Consider the following 19782-nt stretch of genomic DNA (forward strand, 5'->3'; position numbering starts at 1 on the left):
GGCTATTCTCAGTCCCATATCCCTGTCCTTGTCACATACCAACCCCCTCCACTTCAAGCTGGATATTCTGGTCCTGGTGGGTTGGATTATATTTTCTGGAGGTAACCCTGCATCATATATTGCAGGCTGGATCGAGGCTCACATCGGAGCAGACCTTCACTCCTCCTGTGGCCCGTGTGTATCACTGCTAGAAACGCTTTAGCCATTGCACAGAGTTACTTGTCAAAAAAAATAAGTCCGTTTTTTTTTGTTATCTATCCAGCAGAGAAAATCTACAGCACAGGTGGAAATAGATTGGTTTGCATGCGCCTATGTGCAGTATAGCCGTTGTGTCATATCTGTAAGTGAGACAACAGTCCTTGGTGCATCTGCCTCCCCGGCAGCTGCGCTGACAGGTCCGGGGCTTGGGTGTCAGTGTGAGTGTGATTGTGAATGCATTTGTTAGACATTAGACAAGATGGGTGACATCCTGGCGATGGCTTCCTGTTCATTTACATGCAAAGGTCCGTCCCATATGTGATTTTTCTATTTTTGATAAGAGGATATTGCAAGCAATCTTTTTTTACAAGACACACAACCAGCTGACCTCCATATTCCCCCACACAACAAACACACACACACACACATGCACATATCTGTACACCAGGCACGTGTATAAACACAGATTCAAATGCATACATCTAATGCTCAAACCTCTCCTCCCCAGCTGTTCACTTTAATGTATTCACCATGGTGACAGCAGTGATTCATATATGGGACTCATTCACATACAGAGGCAATTGCTCATCATCTCATTAATATTCAGTGACATAAACATCTCATACCTCATAAACTTACTCAAATACTGCACTTATTACCCATTTTCCCTCTGGGGTAATATTTGTTGAAGTGGATTAGTTTTAGATAGAAGACCATGCTAATGTGGTAAATGCATGTGTACTTTTACAAATTGCTGCATTAAAAATCAGAGGGAGAGTGTTAACAGACTAACCAAGAGTGTAATATTGGAGTCTAATATTAGTAGTTGGATATTAGAAAAGTAATTTTACTTATTTGACCACAAAGCTCTGAGAAATACTATGTTGTAACCTTGATGGAGGGTTGTATAAACACCATATAAGAAGTGATTTGATTATTTATACATACATATATATCATTCCTTATGCAATATATGTAGAACTATGCAGCTTTCACATATCTATTGTTTGCCTTTCCAGGCTGCTAAGAAATAGTAATATTAAATATGAACTTCCTCTAAGAATTGAATGATTAAATATTCTCAACTAAAGTCATTTGCTTTTAGATGCTGCAGATTTAACACACACTTGCACACCCGTCCGTACATCATTTGAAGACGGAGTGAGGGACGCCTGACTCATCTGGCTCCATTTTCTTCTTCCAGAGGTTTAAAGATAAACTCTGACTCTGTTCTGCTCAGTTCAAAAGGAGAGATGGATCCTGTGCATGTTGACCATCTCAGAGATAAGTGCGTTGGTGACAGAGGGGGGTCTAAGATGGATTTGATATGGTTTTATCAATGAGCACCAGGCTGGCATGGCGGTGGCAATCTCTTATTATGTCGACTGAATTTGTAAAGCAGAAGGAACAAGGAAAAGTGGGGAGAGGAGATGGAATGACTCCAAGTGAAGAAGAGGAAATAGAGCTGAGAGATTGAATGACTGAAGCGTGGAGTCGCTAGAAAGAGAATTCCAGGAGTCAAATGCGGTTTTGTTTCGTAAAGGTGCCTCAGCTTGGACCAGAATGTCAGCTTGCTGAATAATTGTCCGTGCCAAAGGCAAGCCATGTGGCCTTCTTATGACAATGAATTTCTCAACTCCTCTTTAAACCTGCATCTTTATTAGGCCACCCACTCTTGAAATAAAGTTCATATGACATTTTATGTTTCTATTATTTATGAGTTAGGCGGCTGTTCATTTTATAGGCTCTTGCTTCCCCCTCCAGGCTTTCTTCACCGCCCGTCATCAGTCTCTGTGCTGTCGCCTCTTTTGTCACACACTGTTCCAAAGGTTTTGATATTTCCTCCCCTGCCTCGACAAATAGATAAAAGCTGCAAATTAATATCATTAGCATGTGTGTTTTGAGGTCCAACCCCCATACGTCTTGACAGCTGGCTCTTACAAAACTACACATCAAGAACAATTTGGCATGATGAATCGTACCTGTCCCTTTAAGCCAAATTGCAACACTTCATCAAAACATCAGAAACAGGAACGCATAATGATATGCGACGCATCTCTTCCCTCAAATAAGAAGGATGCGCTGTTTCAGTTGGCGTTCTAGTGGCTCAGTATCCTCGATATGGGTTTACAGAGGTTCACCACAGGCATCAGAAGTGACTGACTTTTCCTGGATTCACAAAGTGCATGTGATTCTGTTGTTTTTCAACAGTGAGCATTGGTCTTGTTCCGTGTGACGTGAATGCACTCGTGATCAGTTAAGATTTGTTGACATTAATGATTAAATCCTGTGTATTCCTTCTGTTGTTGACTTGATGATGTCCTGGACATTTTTTTCTCTGAATGATGGGAATCATCATGTCATGAACAGCACACAGAGCTAAGTCCTCAGACAAAGAGCAGCAAAGTGGGAGCAAATCCCTGAGTCGAAATCTTTCACATTTTTCAAACAATACACAATTCTGTTCTCTGGGCGATTTGTAATATACTTATTTCTTTCCCCTGTTGTTGGAGCTGAGGGATTTAAGAGCTTGTGCTTTTTGCCCACTTACAAGCAACTCACTACAGGCAGTTTTGAAGCAGTGCATTAGTCTCTGGGAGAACCATGAAAAGCTGTACAATATAGTGCCGTATCTTAATCTGTGGCATATGGCTTTCAAATGACCAGCTTACACCTTGTCTGTCTAAGATCTAAATCTGCTATTAAAATAAGCCAATCCTTTTTAAACACTGCAAGTATAATGAGATTATCGTTTTAAACGTGCTGCTAGTGTATTATAAAACTACAGACTTTTCACCAAAGGGAATTGCTTCATCAAATAACAGAGTTCAATCAATGATTTTGTTTGATATTTAAATTATTTTTACTTTATTTGTGCAATTTTGTGTCCAAGGCTTTTATAGTTCATTATATAATTCCTGATGCCAGTAGACAAATAATCAGATTAAAGGCTTGCTGGGTTCATACTTTGTGGGGGTTACATTCCCAACTCTTTGATTTCTGTAGGTCTAGAATTTGCATAATAGCTCTCAGACTGAATTTGCGGTTGACTGATTTACAACTGCCTTTTTTTTGGAAAAATCTAGTGTGAAGGGACCACTTGAATTTTTAATACTTTTCAAACCTCTAACTTATTACAGCGTGTCTGGCCGCCAATGCCAAGCTTGTGCTAAGATTGGAATTCAACTGTCTAGACACAATCTGCCCATAAATAAAGGGATTTCAAGAGGAAGCATGAAAAAACAAAAAGTCAGTTGGTTGTGATTGGAACTCCTCAACTAAGCGGGACCGGCCTCTGTGTAACACTGTTGAACTGCATTTTGTCATACATGCCAATAGTTTAGCACATCATTATGTGACAGCAACAACGCCAAAGTGTTCAGTTGAGTAAGCTACATTAATTATTCATATGAGTCCAATCTCAGTTTCACTTTGAGGGTTCTCAAATGCAATTAGAAGTAATGAATGTGCTTCTTAATTACAATCATTTGTGCAAATTTCCATTCCCCGTTGAATTTTTCTGTAGAAACATTGTGACACTGACCAATGGTATATCATTTGCAATGTGACTAAATCCATTCAGCATAGAACAATTAGCTGTAATTAGTGTTACAGTGTCATCAGCGACCAGGGGGAATGACTAAGCTGACATGCAAAGGAGAAGAGGACCCTTGTTCGGAGAGTTTAAAGTCCAACGTTGTACCAAGATCCAGATAATTGGCTGACAGGTTAGAAAGATGATGAACTGTTGTAAGACTCTAAGGCTTAGTTTTTTTTTTTCCCAACTTCTGATTCATGTAAAATTGGCTGAGGGGGCATTCTCTTTGACAGTAATGCCCTTTCTCCACATTAACACTTAGTGCAACCTTTTACTCCTGCCTGCCCATCTCGTCATCTGCTGCTGACAAATGAGCAGCTTCAATAAAGTAATTGAGAATGAAGTGCCTTGCTTAGGGGTACGTTCCTGGTGGTTGTTAAAAGATGGGAGGAAGCATTTCTAATTCATTTCACATCATGACCTTACAAATTGTCATGTTATCAGTGATATTCTGTCTGCGGTGTGTATATTTAATTCATGCCGCACATAAAATGGTAATGCAGCCTATTCCTTTTCTTGCAGTTATTCCACAACGTACAAGATAACTTCTTCAAACTCCTTTTTTTCACATCATGTGCACCAGTTTGCTTCTTGCTATATATTCTCCCTCATATAAATAAATAAAAGCCTTTGTGCCTTCTAGCTCCCAGAACTTTTTACAGCTGCCCCAGTGGGCCTGCAACAGAGCTAAATGAAGCAACAGTGAGTATTAACCTACATAGATTGGACCTCGGCTTTTAAGATGATTTGAGATTTTTTTTTCTTATTTCCTCTGCTTTTTTTGACCACCGGGGGTCTAGAGCCGAGTCAGCAGGGGATTTAGATGGACTCATCTGTATCCTTCTCAACCGATTGGGATTTGGTGGAAGTGCTCAGTTCTCAGAGGTGAGGTGGAGGGGAACCCTTGTTTTATCTGGTTCAAATGCCACACCAGTCGTCTAAGAGAGAGAGAGAGAGACAAGCTATTGATCTGAAGGAGTCAACTCAGCTCACAGAAATCTCTCTCCACCCTATTTCAAACGACTGAGGAGTGTCATGTTAAAAACCTCCTTTTCCAGAGTATTAGGCTCCTTCTTTGTTGCCCTGCCATAGTCTTCTGTGAAGTTGAGACGGGGGCTTTCTGTTACAAACAACAAAATCTATATAGAACAAACCGGGGAAATATAGGCTACTGAAAGATGTCTGGACAATCAGAGCATGGTATTTACAGTTTCCATACCATTAGCAGTGCTTCAATGTCACAATGAGCAGAAGAAAAAACACATAATATGGAACTGCAACACATTATCAGAATAATGAGGGCTGACTTACAAACTAATTAAAACAGACAAGACTGAAAACAGGCCTACAGCACATTGTGAGTGACACATTAGTATTTATTTTTAATGCAAGAGACGATTGTTGGAAGCTTTTTTTAGTTTTTCACAAGACATCTATAAATTCACGTCTTTGATTATATTTGTCTGGTTATATATGTGTAGTCTCATATATAATAAACATATTTTCTTTGTTGCTAATGCATCTCTAAATTTTTTTTTATTTCAACATTAGCTAATGCTCTGGTGTGCCTTGAGAGATGTGATTTGAATACTCAGAGTTCAGCTAGAAGAGAAAAACAAGAAAGTTGGCTGGATATGCCATGTTTGACTCTCTAAAAGTTGCTGCTTCAAATTCGCTCAGCAGCACTGTGACTTGAGTGGGCTTTTAAAGACCTGTACAATTAAAATACTCATTCCGATGTTGTTAACATGTTCAGTAAGTCTTGTGTCTGGTTTGGGAAGGGATCAATAGCTGCCAAGTTTGATCTTGTCTCTGGACAATGTATTCTGAACTCGGCGGGGATAGAGAGAGAGAGACTTCAAACAAGAATGGAGGCTCAAAGGCCCCAGCCAGCAATTCACTTTCTTCCATTTCACTGACTCTGTGATGCCTAAACTGGAATATGGCTTGGACTGCATATTAAACCTGTGAAATGCTGTGATCTAGAGAGGTGAACTACTTTAGTCTTTGTAGCTGATAGGATCTCAGTAACATCAAACAAAAATAATTAAAAACAACAGCAACACAACTTAAATGGAAAACAAATGGGCAAGCCATTTATTGGATGCTAATGGTGTCTTTGGCATATGATGCAAAAGGCAACGTATCACATCTTTTTGTCCTCGTTTTATTCTGGTTGAAATTAAGCGGCCATAAAAAAACGATTAAGTCAGATCATTTTTAACTTACTTGAACTTCTAAACTTTGAAGACATCTCCCCTGCAGATCTGGACACCACAAACCTCCCAACATCTTTCAAGAACCATGCTGTCCTTTCAGTGCGATGAGCCGAGGCCATACCTGTCTGAAAGAGCAGAAACTTTCACTCCCCTCAGAAGCAGGGGGAAACATGGGAAGCTATAAAATATAGATGTGCTAATGTTTTATTCAAGGCCATTTGTTATAGATAGCTTTTTACAAAAAAAAAAAAACCCACTGCTTTTCATTTTTAGTTTGAGAGCTTGTGTTTGCATTAATAGTTTCCTCTGCAATTGAACTGCTGCTGTCCCTCGCACCCATCTCACACAACATGTAAACCAGCACACAAACAAACACTGTGTACACAAAGTGCACACCTGCCACTTCAAACTTGAACCAAAAGCATTGTATTACTATACGTAATGGGGATTGGTCTTTCTTTGGCTTGAAAACAAAACAAAATGTAACATCCGTGCATATGAAAATGTGTGAACGCAAAATATCCTAATTTGAGGATTTACAGTGGGTACGGAAAGTATTCAGACCCCTTTAAATTTTTCACTTTGTTTCATTGCAGCCATTTGCTAAAATCAAAAAAGTTCATTTTATTTCTCATTAATGTACACTCAGCACCCCATCTTGACAGAAAAAAACAGAAATGTAGAAATTTTTGCAAATTTATTAAAAAAGAAAAACTGAAACATCACATGGTCATGAGTATTCAGACCCTTTGCTCAGTATTGAGTAGAAGCACCCTTTTGAGCTAGTACAGCCATGAGTCTTCTTGGGAATGATGCAACAAGTTTTTCACACCTGAATTTGGGGATCCTCTGCCAGTCTTCCTTGCAGATCCTCTCCAGTTCTGTCAGGTTGGATGGTGAACGTTGGTGGACAGCCATTTTCAGGTCTCTCCAGAGATGCTCAATTGGGTTTAGGTCAGGGCTCTGGCTGGGCCAGTCAAGAATGGTCACAGAGTTGTTCCGAAACCACTCCTTTGTTATTTTAGCTGTGTGCTTAGGGTCATTGTCTTGTTGGAAGGTGAACCTTCGGCCCAGTCTGAGGTCCAGAGCACTCTGGAAGAGGTTTTCTTCCAGGATATCTCTGTACTTGGCCGCATTCATCTTTCCTTCAATTGCAACCAGTCGTCCTGTCCCTGCAGCTGAAAAACACCCCCATAGCATGATGCTGCCACCACCATGTTTCACTGTTGGGATTGTATTGGGCAGGTGATGAGCAGTGCCTGGTTTTCTCCACACATACCGCTTAGAATTAACGCCAAAAAGTTCAATCTTGGTCTCATCAGACCAGAGAATCTTATTTCTCATAGTCTGGGAGTCCTTCATGTGTTTTTTGGCAAACTCTATGCGGGCTTTCATACGTCTTGCACTGAGGAGAGGCTTCCGTCGGCCACTCTGCCATAAAGCCCCGACTGGTGGAGGGCTGCAGTGATAGTTGACTTTGTGGAACTTAATCCCATCTCCCTACTGCATCTCTGGAGCTCAGCCACAGTGATCTTTGGGTTCTTCTTTACCTCTCTCACCAAGGCTCTTCTTCCATGATTGCTCAGTTTGGCTGGACGGCCAGGTCTAGGAAGAGTTCTGGTCGTCCCAAACTTCTTCCATTTAAGGATTATGGAGGCCACTGTGCTCTTAGGAACCTTGAGTGCTGCAGAAATTCTTTTGTAACCTTGGCCAGATCTGTGCCTTGCCACAATTCTGTCTCTGAGCTCCTTGGGCAGTTCCTTCGACCTCATGATTCTCATTTGCTCTGACATGCACTGTGAGCTGTAAGGTCTTATATAGACAGGTGTGTGCCTTTCCTAATCAAGTCCAATCAGTTTAATTAAACACAGCTGGACTCCAATGAAGGAGTAGAACCATCTCAAGGAGGATCAGAAGAAATGGACAGCATGCGAGTTAAATATGAGTGTCACAGCAAAGGGTCTGAATACTTATGACCATGTGATATTTCAGTTTTTCTTTTTTAATAAATTTGCAAAAATTTCTACATTTCTGTTTTTTTCTGTCAAGATGGGGTGCTGAGTGTACATTAATGAGAAATAAAATTAACTTTTTTGATTTTAGCAAATGGCTGCAATGAAACAAATAGTGAAAAATGTAAAGGGGTCTGAATACTTTCCGTACCCACTGTATGTTCTATAAATTCTTTCATGAGGTCAGAGGTCAGCCTGGTTCTTATTTCAACAAAGCTATTATGCTCCGGCTTAGAGGTGTTGTATTTCCATACAACCAATATACGGTTTATTGTTAACAACTGCATTAGTGAGGCTGAGACGGGGTTAGAGGAAGTGCATCTCTCCCCCTCCCTCTTTCTCTCCCCCCACACGCTCCATCTCTACCCCCCATCCCTTATTCCTCCCTTTAAGATATAGCGGCATAGACAGATTAAAATGCATGGTCTCATCCCTTTCTCATTTTTCACATGCAGTCGGTCTCAAGGATAAGGATGGCCTCTGCTCAGAAGGACTTATTGACCAAAATAACTGTGCATCAATATGTCTCCTGAAGGCTGAGCGGACCACAGAATCACAGGGGTTGTATTTTCACCAACTCTTTCAGCCTTTAATGTTATTGAGCTGGGTTGTCTTGATATGCTGCAGAACAGCATGGCAGACTGAGGAAATACTGTATGGCAGAGACGTTTTAAAGCTCCATTGTCCTTAAAAGAGCACATTTGTGGATGCATCAGAGCAAAATGAATGTTACAAGTATGCTGACAGATGAGAAAGAGGAACAAAAACAAGGTAAATTCGCTTGAAGAATGGCATGCTGTGACCAATGTAAAATTATATCGCTGCTTTCCTCTGGTTTATTTTTCAATAAGAAGTCACAATGAGAAACTGCAGTTTTGATGAGATTAAATGTACAGTGATAGCTGCAGTATTGCAGCAATGACATCAATGATATGATGACAGACGGCTACAACTATGATGCCATCTGTCTATATTTCGCGTATTAGCATATTTCAAGTCAAATGTGTCATTCACAAGGAATGCAATATTTTCCTGTGAAATCATTAATTTCACAGGTACGGGCATGGAATTGCAATACATCTCATGCATAACAGTTCTCACACACACACACACACACACACACACACACACACACACACAGACACAGATATGCACATAAACACTGGAATTCTGATGAAGTTAGCAGCAGTTAATTCAATTGGTTGGAATATAATAAAACATGCAGGTTACAGAATGTTTTTTAATCTGCATCCTGAGTTACCGCTGTAATTTAATCCAGGTGGTAAATGCACACACATGAACAGAATTACTCCCACATGTACTGTATTGTACATGTACTGTAGCAATCAACGTATGCACTGACTGGTTGATAAATTGGTATTCGCGGACAAATGGAACATTTGAGAAACCACGCACAGGCCGATAACACTGACAAATGGAGTGAAGATGTGGCAAGAATAATAAAAAAGAGGAGAGGAAGGTAGAAAGACTAGGATGTGGTTTTTCACATGGGATATGCTGAGGGAGTAGATTTCCAGGTAGGCCCTGAAGGACATGTTTGGCCTAACAGACAATGACAGGGGTCTTTGAGGGTCTTGACACTGAACACATAAACCGGGTTGTTGTGTAGCCTCCTCAGCAAGCGAGCCGAGGTCTTCATCACATTCACCGTGGTCAAGTTCGCGAGGCACTTCTGCCCGGGCTCTTTGTGAGGCATCTGTGGGGACCTCAAGGCAATGTAGCACTCGTGAGGTCAGTCAGCTGTCTGCCATTCCATGCAGAAACAGAAGCAGACCTGGTGCTTAATCCTCGCCAGGAGCTCTTGCAAGCCGGCAGACAGAATGTGTCCCTTTGTCCCCATTTCCTCCAGACACCTGCCTGATTGCATTGATTTGTCCTGATTCCATTTAGCCAGGGGTCCCACTGGATTTCAAGTGTCAAACATCTGTCATACAGAGGCTCCCTCATGCCGACTAATGCATCACCCTCAGACGAGCTTAACCCTCACAGAACTGATTGTGAGTACGCATCAATAATTGGATTAACGGAAAGAAAATGGCATATTTCCAATATTTTGTGGGGAAATTATTTCTTTTTAAAGTTTCTAAAACACATTTTTTTAAATCTTCATTCTGGTAACAGTAGTGGCTGATGTCTATACAGACATGAATCTGGATTCTTTGGATGTATTTCTTGATGTTCATTTTAGATAGAATGGCAAGAAAAGGGAAGAAGTAGAGTGTAAGAAGACTGTGTTAGACAGAGTGAGTTCACAGTGTTAGCAGAAAATAGACTGGAACGTCTCCCGAAGCCAGTTACAGGCAGCAGCGGCAGCAAAGTCTTTGTTATGATAAAATCAGGGACCTCTGCGAGCATGCCCTTGATTCTGCAGTTGGCTTAACTCGGCAGGTCACCAAGGGGAGGCAGATGTTGTCTCGAGGCATGTCCCACTGCCTCGGCGAGGGCTCCGGCTGGTGTCGCTGAGCTTACAGGTGCACTAAGCCGTCGCTTAGCCGCCACAGGCCAGCTCTGGGGATGTTGAAATGAGCGGATATGCTCATTTTGATCCACTGAGGTATAATAATTGATGATCAGCCCCGCTGTCGCATCTGGGAGTCACTGGTCCATGACATAATACACCCGTAATGCAACACATGGTGGTGTGGACAGAGGTGCCATAGGGTCTAATGCTGGCTTGTATTTCATGTGGTATAAAGGATGATTGAGGGAACACAGGTCCATATATGTAACACACCATAGAAAACCATCTCTTGCAACTTAACTTGTTATACATGTTGAATTCACGCCTGAAATCACCCCTGAAGGAACTCGATACATTTGATTTTTAATGCTCTCATTGTTATTATGCCCGTCTCAATGCAGCCGCTAAAAATGCCAGAAAATGTCGAACTGGGAACATTTTAGTCTTAAAGTAAAATAAATTAAGTTTAGTATAGTATAAAACTGAACGTATCACACATGTATGTGTGTTCTGCTAAAAACAAACACTTATTCTGTCTTAATTGTATATTTGAATGAATCTGTAGAGAATAATTGGAGAAAGGGTTTGGGGTTTTGGGAGAGAATGTTTATCTTTAAAGTCCAACTCCATCATATGTTGAGCTTAAAACCTGACCTACTTTCTTCCCCTCTTCTCTATATCTGCTCTTGTTCTATTAAAAAAATGAATAGGATCCTATTTGGTTCCCTGATTAATCACCGTTACTTTCACAGATGCATGCGAAGACTTCAAACACAAGGCACACAAAGAAAACATGCAGGCATACAGAGGCACATACATACACATGCACCTTGATCTGAATCTAGCTGAACAAACCTTTGTACAACTAAGAAGCACCAAAACACTACCATTGACAAGCTAAGGGTCTTTGAAAGCCTCCACTCGCTGATCCTTCTTCAGTGCGGTTCTCCTGCTGCAAGAGATCAAACATAAACACAGCAGCCCAACTACTCAAAACTCAAATCGAAAAATATCCCGGTGTGTCTCAATAACCAAGTCTCACATAGCGCTACTGCCTCTATTCAAAATGAACGTGAAGTACTGAAAAAGTTGGCGTTTCAGAATAAATTCCAAAAGGATCAATAGGCTGCCATTGTCCAGGCCACACTGAACAACATTTAAACCACTGAGCGGCTTTGTGTGTTCAAAAAAAAAAAAGGAGCTCTGTTCCATGTTTGTTGTCATTGTTGGTCGTCAGTGATCCGATCAAATTTTAATCACACTATTCAGCCTCATTGATTTCAGTTTACCACAGATTGTGTTGAATGAAATATTGTTTTCCTCTATCAGTGGCAATTACCCAAAAATGAGAGCTCGATATCACAGTGCAGGCTTGGTGTTTGTGAAATACTGGGTTTGGTCTTGTCAGCAGCTGCTGAGATTTAAATAAGAATACATGGATACATATACTTGTGCAGCAGACGCAGGCCTTTGTGCTCTAAACCAGGCACTCATTTACTTTAATATACGTTTTAATACACCCCTTCAGCAGCAGACTTATTTTCATTGTGTTTTTCGCCTTCATGGTTTAGGACAAAAGAAACCATACATCCGGGACAAACTCCAATCCCTCTATACTGCCGCCTTCTGGACTGTCCTCAGTGTTGAAAAACATGTTTGGTCGTTCAGGTCAAGAAGGCAAAGGGATCCTAGCCTGTGTTTGATCTAAAAATGAAAGACATTGAAATAATGCTGTATATCCTGGAATATAACTGTTCCAATCTTTTGTAAAGATAAATCTTGTTTATCGTTCTCACATGGAGAACCTTTCGGTTTTTTCCCAGCTAGGCATTACAATTTTTATTGTTGTGTTGCAAATGATTAATATTAATTTTCCCAAAGTGAAAAATGTGCATACTTTCACTGAACACTGGCAAAATCCATCTGTCTTACCTTTGGAGCATCTGCCATCGCTTACAGGGCCGTCCACCTCACGAGTCACAGAGACGTAGGGACATCTGTCCCAACAGATAGAAAATCAGGATAGGGGCCATCCATTCTCTTAACGCTCTACTGAACTCTGTGTTATGTTCACCATAATTTGCTTTTGGTTGCTGCAGCATCCCGGAATATTGCTCTGCAGCAGCTCAGACAAAGAGCTGCTGTTTGTAATGTGTCCCTTTTCGGCCATTCTGCAAGCAGATAATTTGATAAACCCCCAGACGTAATGGCTAAGCTGCATCCTGATAAATGTGGGTAATATGACATGGGACAGAGGATTTCCCTAACAATTTCTGAAGAGAACTTTAGCTATTAGGATGATTTGATATTTTCCGGAGGGAGTACATTTGATCTGAAGGTAATGTATTTTGTTGGCATTCAGTGTAACACTGTATGACTTCTTTAGTTACGGGAATCGATGCATATATTGTCTGTGTTGTTTTTAAGCTGGTTTGTGAATGTGGATGTTGTATTTGGATTTTTTTCAGGCAATATTTCCTTTTTAAATTGTTTTTGCAGTTTCAGATACAAAGCCCATATTCCACTGGGAAAACTATAGAGTAGGGTTACAAATACAAAGTGTTACACTATTCCCCATCTTGTGTTATAGTGCCATAATGCTCTTTCACTTCTCCCAAGCAAGAACACTCTTCACTGCACACATATTATTCATAATACCCTCTTATATATTCTTGAATACACAAATCAGAATAAAGTTAGTGAAACTGACCATACAGTGACCCAAAAGCTCACGCAGCCGCTCCTCCTTCTCTCATCTTGCTTTCTCTCAATCTTCTGAGGGTAAACGCGTCAGCTATTCCTCATATGATAAAATATGCAATCTGTGCCTGCCAGTCTATGAGCGAGTTTCGGGTTAATCCTCATGAATACGTGACTTTGTCTGCATGAATAAATGAAAACCTGCTCACTGGGTAATTGAGGTGCCGTGGCACTAACAAATGAGGACACAATTTGTAAATGGGATTTTCCCCCCCCCCCCCCCTGAACTGGACCCATGGTGTTTTATATCACATTAAAGCGCTGACCAAAATCATACACAATATAAAGTAGATATGACATTGAAATGTTGGATTCTCCCCTGAGGAAAAGTTCTATTATGTTTCCCTTATAAACCATTTGCTTCAATTTTGTAGAAGCTCAAGTGTAAAAAAAGAGCGTGGATGGCTAAATATGCCTGGTGCAAGAAAACACTGAATAAGCCATGATTTAAAATGATTTGTCTATTTGAACGGTTGACAGTAAACAAAACTCCATCGAATCAAACATAGACATATATTTGAATCAAAATATTTTTTTTATATATAATATATTGACAATCATATATTTAATGAGCTAGATTGTGGAGTTGATTGCCTTCTAGAAAACATCTAAGTGTAGGCTACAGAGTGCAATGCAGTCGGAGAGAGACAGAGGACAGAGAGATGCAGCAGACAGAGTCGAGGTCACCCGTGATTCCATCAAGGCTGGTTGCTCTTCAGAAAGTGTTCCATTTTGTATTTAAAGTGGTCCCAATTATGGTCAATTTTGTGATGTGTGCGTAAGGGATTCCATATGTTCATCCCCTTTATAGAAAAAAAAAGCCTGTCTAAAGGAGGTTTTGTGACAGAGCACTTTGCAATTTCCCACAGCAGTGCCCCTGGTAATTGAGCCAAAAGCCCAAAAAGGTTTCAACATGTCACTAAGAATCTCAGCAGCCAGGTTACGTAAACATTTATAGAGGACTGTAGTGTTGGCACATTTAAAGCAATTATCAGACTTGCAGTTATTTGGAAAATGAAGAGCCTTAGGATATATGCAGCATATAATGTTGAACAGATGTAACTCATTTCAATGTCTATTTATTCAGTTTTTATTCAAGATTAGACAGACTTTTAAATCTTACAGTGCTATCAAATTAATACATTTTGGTCATTCATTTCACTTACAGCATTTGTTGAATGCTGTCTCCTGAACCCAAATAAATAACATGTTTTGTTAATTAACTTGGATTATGTATGGAACGGTAGAATGCAGACATGTGAGATATTTTTATTTAATATTCAGAACCACGTTATTTTGCTAAACCTAACTTAAAGTGGTTTTGTTTTCCAAACCTATAACTTCCTGTGAATACGGAAGTTTATTTTGAGTTATAGTTTGAAGCTTAGAAACACTGAAGCATTTGACAGATTGAGGTGAGAAAGTAAAAAATACATTTTGAAAGTGTGAGGATGAGAATAACATATTAAACCTGGTCAAATGTCTATTAAACCTGCTATAAGTATAAGAACTGGCCACCTGCTACAAAGAAATATGGGGCACCATTTCACCTCTTTACTGGGTCCATGCAATCTAAATTTACATTCATCCATTATAAAAAAAAAGAGCCAACTGTGTTAACCAGTAAGGAACCTTTCTTTTTTCTCTGAAGGGTCGTGGCAAAGCACAACAATGCTACATTAGAATATGAAACTGGCAGTAAATGAAGGTTAGACAAAAAGTTAAAATGATATTGTTTTTTATGAGTGTTGTCTGTTTGCTATTGTTATTCTAACACCCTTGGTAATTGCCTTGAAATCCAGTTCACACTTGCACAGGGACTGACGGCAGCAATTAGCTTCTTTTAAACAAGACCAGAGATGTATCATTTCTTCTATCTTGGGAGGCAAGCGTTATAATGGTCGACAATTGGGGTAGCATTTACTGTAACAGCAAAAATACACAACTATTATGATACTTAACTCACAAGATCTGATGACGAAGAATGCCTCGGGAATGATATAATCAAACTCAGATAGGGCAGCTCCAGCTTTTAGCCCGTCATTTACCACCACAGTACACTTTTCTGGTGTTCGATATCCCACCAAAGCAAGCCTTGAGAAGTGCATTGATTTCTGTGGGGTCCTCTTTGCCAGGCCTGCCCCTCACGCCTAGTGCTTGACCCACTTATTTTCTCATCTTTCGCTGTTTTCTCATGAGAGTTATGCCTGCACGCTGCTTTTCCCATTACAGTGAGAGTGGATGCAGGCCAAGTATGATTGCATTGCATAGTCTGTCTCTCCCTTGCTCATTCTCTGTCTCTCTCTCTCTGTGTGACTCACACACACACACAAACAAGTACACACACTGTCTACCTGAATGAGTTAGGTGATACCAGCTCAGTTAGCCAACAAATAAATCACTGAACAAATTGACATATGTGCCACAAGAGAGACAGTCTTTAAAGGAGTCATTGAACACTGCATGGACTATAAGATTTTCAGCCGTGATGGATATTGACAAAGCACTGAGTTTAACCCAAACCAAAGGCCCACACTAATCCAGTAATTCCACAAAATATCACTGACCATATGGAGCTGGGCGGCGTCTTAGCACTGTTAAGAGGGCTCCTGCTGTCCATGCCTATTGAGTGCAACTTAAAACAAATCAAATATATTCCAATCTTAATGCAGTCGTTTAAATGTTGGAATTTTACACAGCAAGTCTTCAGTTAGCGGAGAAGCTTGTATACTCAAGGTTTGAACTCCCTTCACCCTGTCGGACAGATGTGTGCTAGGTAAACTAGGCCTCCTGATGGGCACAGATGTTATATCGTAACATTTTTTCATACCCCCCTCCCCCCCCCTCATATGTTTTGTACACAGTACACCTTAAGTGTTAGCTCGCAGCAGTGTAGAGACAGCCTTTAGCTACAGTTCAGTGCTGACAAATCTGCTTTAACAACATTATAGTAGAAACTAAACAGTAGACTCATACCCTAAGTTGTACGCAAACAGAGGAAAGCTAACTTAGCAGATCTACTTTAATCAATCTTGTTTAAAACAATCAGGTTAACATCTTAATCGAGCTGATACAAGGAAAGAGCGGCATGCTATTTAAACACAAAAAGGCTCAAAAGTGAAACCCACAATGCACTCTTAGCCGATATGCTGTTGCTACGTGCAGTGAAGAGTCCCACAATTTGCCTGAGGCAGCCTCACGTATATAGCTGGAAGCCAGGCAGAGCACTCTTCTATGCAGCACTTTTGGGATTTGGTTTGGTAGTGTGAGAAAGCTAAGATCTGTATTTTTTCACCTTGTTGGAGGTACAGCCAGGACCTGAACAACTTTTGGGCATTTTGTTGATCTTGTAAATCGTTGTATACATTCACTGAAAGAAGTATATTTTGCCTGGTTGAGCTAAGGGTTAAATAAAGTATGTGTCTCTAACAGGGGCCATTGTGTTATTATTGTTATTATAGCCTTTATTTTTGCTTAGATTACAGTATTAATTACAGTATTAATTATTCAAAATGATCAATAACATCAAATTGAAAATAGAACACAATGCTAAACTGTAATGTTTAATAATGTACTTGTCTGCATGGACATCTCTCAAAGACAATCATTCATTACTAATTAGTTATTTGACTAGTGCTCTGAGACTCTCATTGTGATACTTGCTCAGCCAGAGAGGAAGGAGAAGGCTTGCAGGCAGCAGAGTTTAAGGCTTGAGTTTAGGTTTCGTTGGAAGGCTGCATAATATTTCCTAATAGGGTTGAAAGCGAGCTTGAGGCAGGTCTATAGGGATTCTCCCTTCCTCTACTGGATTATCATTTTAAAGCAGCTTCCTTGGGACGATCCAGAATGAGCATTATACAAAATAGACTATACCAATTTAGTTATTTCACCAATTTACTTTCTTTGATATGATTTGCAAAATATACTGTCCACCCTCTTCTAATCAAGTTCCAAAGGCGTTGTGAGCTTTCCTCTGCACATTGCTGTCATATCTATCATTTCTGACTGAGCAAGGACTAAGCATAAGCTGTCATCAGAATAATGCATTTAGAAGCTGATTTGTTTTTATTGATGAAGGAATAGCAAAGCAATTTCATACCCGGTGCTGATGCAAAGAAGTATGTTTTCATTTTCCTAAATAATTCATAAACAGAAAAAAAGACCTAGAACTGAGACCTCTTTTTTTGGAAACGTGTGTCAGCGGTCTCTCCGTGGACCTCGTAGCAAATATCAGAGAGGCGTCCCACTTTATTGTTTTATGCAGTTGACATCCAGTGAGAAATACATATGCAGCACGGCAAATCCTTGAGAGCAAGTTGCAATTTCATATTGAAACAGATGGTGAAATTACAATTAAGTATTACTATTGATCCTCGGTGGAAGCTGAACTGCAAAGGATCCATCACACGGAGCGGTTGCATTTTCAACCCACTGTGTCCATGTCATAACCGTAAGACAAAGCCTGTTCCTATTAGCTGCAAAATCTGACCTTCTTCAGGTACCTCTCTCAGATTTTCCTTGCACAGCAATAGCATTTGCATTTTTCAGCAGAGGCAGGATTTGAGCAAAGACTGTGATTGCTCTCTTTGCTAGATAAATGTTTAAAGAAGACATGCAATTTGAATTGCTGCAGAGCTCATCAATATGAAATTGGACTAGTAGAGGGAAACAAAATGTAAGGACGCCGCCTAGCACTCGGTATGCCCAAATCCAACACTCAACCCTCCATCAAATCCCAGACTATTTCCCACCACAGCAACAAAGGGGTAGACTTTCAGGAGGAAAAGAAAGAAATCCTTAGGCTACTACCTTTTGAGGATTTTCCTTGTTGTCAACAGCATAAGTAACTTGCAGTACTTTATCAGAGCATCTGCAGGGTAAGTCTCAGAAGAAAACAGAACAGCTTTTAAGAGACGGAATGAATGATTAATATATCATACATACTTAAAAACACATGCAAAGCCGAGTTATTGATCAACCAAAACCAAACTCTATTGATAATGAAGTCACTTTGTCAATCTTTCCCGTTTACAGCCAGGCGATAATGTGTTTTAATGATGAGAATAAACAGGTCTGTTAACTAGCATTAAGTATATCCATCTGGGGAAAACGTCATTGGGCCTCTGAGGTAGTTATCTGTCAATCAAAAGCTGATCCAATAGCATTCATAATGTCGCTAAAGCCCACCCGCAGTTTTTTGCCCCCAAATCCTGCTGTGCTTGAAGATGTGTTGGCAGCACCAAATTATTTAATTGTATTTTTAATTCTCAAGGGTTGTCAGGAGCCTCGCAACAAAATAGAGTTTCCCAATATAATCATGATTACTCGAGGGAAGGTGAAGAAGAAGACCTGATGTGAGGCAAATAGGGATGCTCCCAGCAAACTAGGGGGCTGAGCACTTTTGACAAGTACCACCTCCTTAGTTCTTCCTCTTACTATCAAGCCGAGTCCAAATTTGACTAATAACCGAGCTCTGTCCTACGCATACGTTGCTCAACGGAAATAAATAATTTGTATGGAGAGCGAGTCAGAGTTCAATAGACATTCTGTCATCGACTCCTTCGGCTGATAACACGCAGAAGGCAGGAGGGCAAAAGGGAGCCATTTGCAGAGTTGACAGATTCCATCATGGATGACTTTAGCATACCATAGTGCTGCTCTTTCCCTGCCTTTTGCATGCCCTCTGCAAGTAAAAGGAGTGATGAACCAAGCTTTAAGGGCTTTTAGAATGCTGGAGAGGTCAATCTGTGCACGGTTGTTAAAATCCGACAACTTCACCAGGCCCTTTTAACAAGATCGAAGCCATTCTCTACCCACAGTCCAGGCTTCACATTTGTATCCTTTTAATGTACTTTGCCCTGATAAGTTGCTCGCTGAGTTCCTGAATAACACACTTGGCTGCTACCATAAGTTTTAGTGCAAAACAAATATATCTCCCAGCAGTTGAGTTCCTGCTGTGCCCTGACTTGTTCCCTGACTTTTCACCGCTGCTTGCAGTGATTGGAGAACAGTAGCCTCTGATCTCAAGCTCAATTATTGTTTCCTAAAACCACTGTTTAGTTCATTGGCTGGTAGCCATTATGCTGTCTGTGCCCTGAAATATTCCTTCGAATAAAAGCTGAAAAAAAAATAAACGAGACAGAGAGAGAGAAAATATAATCAAATTACACAACATATTCTTCCCTGATTTCTAATACAGTGGCTGCAACAGGAGGAGGAAATGATGCATTGTTTCATTAGTATCTGCAGCTGAAGAGTTAATCTCTTTGAAATTGTTTCCCTTTCATTACTCTAAAACCCCAAAGCACTGCAGGCAGGCAAAAATATATACACACACAAATCACAAAGTTGGGAAAATTAAAAATCGGAATAATGGTAACTTAATAAAAGTAATTCATCTGACTAAAAACAACTGAGCAAAATGCATGTAGTCTGTTCATAAGATAACACGAATGAAAAACGGACTGCCGTGAGTCATGTTTCCAGCAAACATTGTAAATGATTGTTGACATT

The 19782-nt window shown here is 40.3% G+C and overlaps 1 protein-coding gene across 2 annotated transcripts in view; it reads left to right on the forward strand.

Annotated features, from left to right (window-relative positions):
• pcdh11 (protocadherin 11) overlaps positions 1–19782 on the forward strand; it is a 123668-nt gene that overhangs the window by 80015 nt on the left and 23871 nt on the right. The gene's annotated exons all lie outside the window — the stretch shown is intronic.

Source organism: Anarrhichthys ocellatus, unplaced genomic scaffold (assembly GCF_004355925.1).
Source record: "Anarrhichthys ocellatus isolate YVR2014 unplaced genomic scaffold, GSC_Weel_1.0 scaffold27, whole genome shotgun sequence".
Lineage (NCBI taxonomy): Eukaryota > Metazoa > Chordata > Actinopteri > Perciformes > Anarhichadidae > Anarrhichthys > Anarrhichthys ocellatus.